This window comes from Cebus imitator, unplaced genomic scaffold, assembly GCF_001604975.1.
Source record: "Cebus imitator isolate Cc_AM_T3 unplaced genomic scaffold, Cebus_imitator-1.0 Scaffold53, whole genome shotgun sequence".
In the NCBI taxonomy this organism is placed as follows: domain Eukaryota; kingdom Metazoa; phylum Chordata; class Mammalia; order Primates; family Cebidae; genus Cebus; species Cebus imitator.
In genome coordinates this window covers 7987763-7992402 of record NW_016107368.1, presented here as the reverse complement: position 1 = coordinate 7992402, position 4640 = coordinate 7987763, and the positions used below count along the sequence as shown (strand labels likewise).

The following is a 4640-nucleotide window of genomic DNA, read 5'->3' as shown; positions in this document are numbered from 1 at the left end:
TATGCATGGTGTATATGGTGTGTGTTTGCAGTGTGTGTGGTATGTGTGGCATGTGTGAATGTGGTGTGTGCATGCTGTATGTGATGAGTGTATGTGGTGTTTGTGGTGTGAGTATGGCATGTGTGAGTGTGTGCTGTGTGTGGTGTGTGTATGTGATGTGTGTGGCATGTGTATGCTGTGTGTGTATGTGTGATGTGTGTATGTGGTGTGTGTGGCGTGTGTGAGTATGTGGTGTGTGTGTGGTATGTGAGTGATATGTGTGGTATATGAGTGAGGTGTGTGTGTGCTGTGTGTGGTAATATGTATGTAGTATGTGTGGCATGTGTGAGTGTAGTGTGTGAGTGTGTACTGGGTGTGTCATGTGTGTGTGCTGTGTGAGTGTGGCGTGTCTGAGTGTGTGCTGTGTGTGGTGTATGTGGCATGTGTGAGTGTGGCATGTGTGTGTGCTGTGTGTGGTGTATGTATGTGGTGTGTGTGGCATGTGTGAGTGTGGTGTGTGTGTGCTGTGTGTGATGTATGTATGTGGTGTGTGTGTGTGCTGTATGTGGTGTGTGTGGCATATGTGAGTGTGGCATGTGTGTACATGTGGTGAGTGTGGTGTGACTGTGGCGTGTGTGGTATGTGTATGTGATGAGTGTGGCATGTGTGAGTGTGGCGTGTGTGAGTGTGGCGCGTGTGAGCGTGTGTATATGTGGTGAGTGTGGCGTGGTGAGTGTGGCGTGTTGAGTGTGGCATGTGAGTGTGTGGTGTTAAGTGCATGTAAGTGGTTCTGGGCTTTTTCCTCCGGCTGCACCGTGTTTTTAGTGCCATCCTGTATTTCAGAACGCGCCCCCACCTACTTTAATTTTCCATCCAAGATCATCACGCTGACTGCCAACTCCCTACCACAGCCCAGCGCAGTGCTGCGCCTGTCCCTCTCAGCCTGCCTGCAGAGTCCCCTGGGACACACAGCCCACAGTGTACCTCAGAGACGAAGCCAACCACACACTTCACTCCAATCCCTCATTCGAGTCAGCGTCCCAGCAGAAAGTGGACAAGTCCTCCTCCACTAGAGTAAGTAGAAGAGAGTTTAATAAGGAGATCATGCAAAAATATGACCTGTCAACCGTAAGGGCTGGTGCAAACCCCCCCCCCAGGGCTGGTCACACCCTGAGCCCTACAGTGAGAGAGGAGGGTCTTGCAGAGAAGCCACCCTGGTGGGAGTAGTGGCCACCAACAGAGAGTCCCTGCCTGCCTGAGGCAGCCTGATCCCTCACCTGCCTCCCACCCGCAGTTCTTCCCAGTGAGCCCACCAGAGGGCAGCCACGGCGACAGAGAGGGACCATGCAGGCACCGCCAGCTGCGGTCCAAGCTGTAGTAAGTTCTGTCAATACCAACTCCATTCACCAAAAATCGTGGTGCACATAGTCAGGTGGGCTCCTGGGAGGCCACCACCACTGAAAACAAACAGACGTTCTGGTTTCCAGAACTGGTGGAAGCCTTCCCTGTCAATCAATTCTGAAAAGCATCTGTGAGCAATGTGAAATGTTGTCGTTCTGTGTATAACGGAGTAACTACCACAACTTTATGTCCACGGTTTTGAGGAGTGTGTGTGTGTGTGTGTGTGTGTGTGTGCGCGCGCGTTCAGTTTTGTTTTGTTTTGTTTTTTCAGAGATGAAGTCTTGGTCTGTTGCCCAGGCTGGAGTACAGTGGTGTGATCTTGGATCACTGCAACCTCCACCTCCCGGATTCAAGCAATTCTCCTGCCTCAGCCTCCCGAGTAGCTGGGACTATAGGTGCACACCACCACGCCTGGCTAATTTTTGTATTTTTAATATAGACAGGGTTTCACTATGTTGGCCAGGCTGGTCTCAAACTCCTGACCTTGTGATCCAACTGCCTTGGCCTCCCAAAGTGTCATTACAGGCATAAGCCACCACACCCAGCCCAGTTTTTAAAAATAATAATACCCAGGACCCACTCCAACCAATTAGATAAGAATCTCTGGGGCTGAGACCTGGTAATGCTGTAATGTGAGCATGTAAGCGTGCATATGTGTACGTGAGTGTGCATGCGTGAGCATATGGATGAGTGATCAGGTGTGTGTACACATGTGTGTGTGCATGTCCACATGCATATGTGTGTACATGTGTATGTATGTGTGCAGGTGTATGTGCATACATGTGTGTCTGCAAGTGTGTCCCTGTGCACGTGTGTGTTCCTTTTTAAATCTCAAGGGAAAAAATATGTAATTTCTACACCTAGTCAGTGGCTACACATTGCCGTAACAGGCCATCTGGAGAAGAATCGGGGAAGGAGGAAGGGAGATCACAGCAGCCATGCACCGGGTGCTGAACACCTCCTTTCTCTTCCATTCTTCTCTTGTGCTGAGTGGTTACAGACAAGAGCAGCTGGCTCCACAGAGAAGAGGCAACCACCTGGCCACGTGGACAATGCATGGCCGAGATTCTGCTGGCAAGTGCCTCCACCATCAAAGCTATCCCTACCCACTACAGAGGAGCCTCCGGGAGGCACCCAACAGGGCGTGAAGACATTTTTCAATTACCATTCAACAAGGTGTCCAATTAAGAATGTGGCACAGCTCCAAGCCTCCATGTGGCTTCTACCTCCTGAAACAATGCCACCTGCAGAGGTAACAGACTGGCTCTAAAAACTGAAATCCGTTACTTTAACATAGCTTTAGTGAGTTTTCTAAAGTAACATTATTCACTGCATCTTTTTTAACTTACTGCATTTGAAAAGTGCAATGAAATTGCTTTTAAAACAAATATTCTTTTGAAAATCCTAAATCAGGATCCTTGCCTACAAATTAAGCCAGTCCAAGTTCACTATAATAACTTGGGTTTGCCTGGTGTTTGTAATTTTCAGAGCTCTCCCTAGTGTTAATCCTGCAGGTACCGGAAGCCTTCACAGAGTGTATTGGCTGACCCATGCCAGCCAGATGCCTTCTAAGACTTAGTCCTTTTAATTCTCCCAGCCATGAGTCCTTTTAGTTCTCCCACCCATGCTTAATTGTACTATCATCTTACAATCAGTAAAGGGAATGAATGAATTTAGTGTCTTGGACTGATTTCTCACCCTGTACTAGGCTGGACTGGATTCGGAACATCCAGGGACTCGGAGTACTTCCCCTGCACCTCTCCTACCCCCTTACTCTCCATAGTCAGCTGAATAACAGCCCCCTAAAGATGTCCACACCTATCCCCAGAAGCTGTAAATATGTTACCTTACATGGCAAATTAAGGTGTTGAAGGGTGAAGACTTTAAGATATGGAGAGTTTCCTGGACTGTCCAGGTGAGTTTAATCCTCTTGAGTCCTAACAGAAGCGAAGGTTTCTGGCTGAGAGAGAGGAATCCAAGGATGGAAGAAGGAGCAGGGGATGTGAGATCAAGTATCTGCTAGTGCTGGTTTTGAGGATGGAGGAAGGGGCCATAAACCAAGGAATGCGGGTGGCCCTAGAAGCTGAAAAAGTCAAGAAATGAAGACACAAAAATCACATCAAGAAAACCATTCCATTTACAATAACATCAAAAGAATAAAATACTTACGAATGCATTTAACCAAAGAAATTCAAGACTTATACACTGAAAGCTACCAAGCACCATTGATAAAAATTAAAGACTTAAATGTAGGAAGACACCCTGTGTTCACGGATCGAAATACTTAATATTGTGAAGATGGCAAAACTTACCAAATACGTCTTCAGATTCAACATAATCCCTACCTAAACTCCAGCTGCACCAAAAAGAGTTTATTGCAGAAATTGATATGCTGATTCTAAAATTCATATGGAAATGCAAAGAACTCAGAATGTCAAAATAATCTTGAAAAAGAAGAACAAGTTGGAGGACTCACTCCTGATTTCAAAACTTACTACAAAGTTACAGTAATTAAGACTGTGTGATAATAGAATAAGGGTAGATATATAGATCAGTGAAATGATGAAATAGTATTGAGAATCCAGAAACAAACTCATATCCATGGTCAATTGACTTTCACCAGGTGTACCAAGACAATTCAATGGCAGCAAGAGCAACAAATGGTGCTGGGACAACTGGATATCCACATGTAAGAGAATGAAGTTAGTGTCCTCATACCATATACAAAAATTAACTCAAAATGTATTAAAGAGCTGGATGTAGGACCTAACCCTATAGAACTCGAGGAAGAAAAAAATAGGCATTAATCTTTGCGACATTAGATTGGGTAACGTGTCTTCGATATGATCCCCAAAGTACAAACAACAAAAGGGGGGGGGGAAGACAAATTGGTTGTCTACAAAATTAAAAACATTTTTATTTCAAAGAACATTATCAAAAAAGTAAAAAAGAGAACTCGTAGAATGTAAGAAAATATTTCCAAATCATATATCCTGTAAAGGTCTAGTATCCAGAATACATAAAGAACTCTTACCCAGGTGCAGTGGTTCACATCCAGTGCTTTGTGAGGCCGAGATGGGAGGACTGCTTGTAGCCAGGAGTTTGAGACCAGACTGGGCAACATAGTGAGACTTTGTCTCTACAAAAATTATTTTATTTTTTAAATTTATTTATTTTTATCTTTATTTTTATTTTGAGACGGAGTCTTGCTCTGTCACCCAGGCTGGAGTGAGTGGGTTGACCATGGCTCACTGAAGCCT

General features: G+C 45.3%; 1 long non-coding RNA gene across 1 annotated transcript; it reads right to left on the bottom strand.

Moving 5' to 3' along the window:
- Positions 1-982: 982 nt before the first annotated feature.
- Positions 983-3606, bottom strand: LOC119471239. Its single transcript, XR_005200271.1, has 3 exons — positions 3227-3606; positions 2546-2624; positions 983-1048 (listed from the first exon to the last, which is right to left on the bottom strand). It is a non-coding gene; the product is annotated as an uncharacterized LOC119471239 (long non-coding RNA).
- Between the last annotated feature and the right edge of the window lie 1034 nt (positions 3607-4640).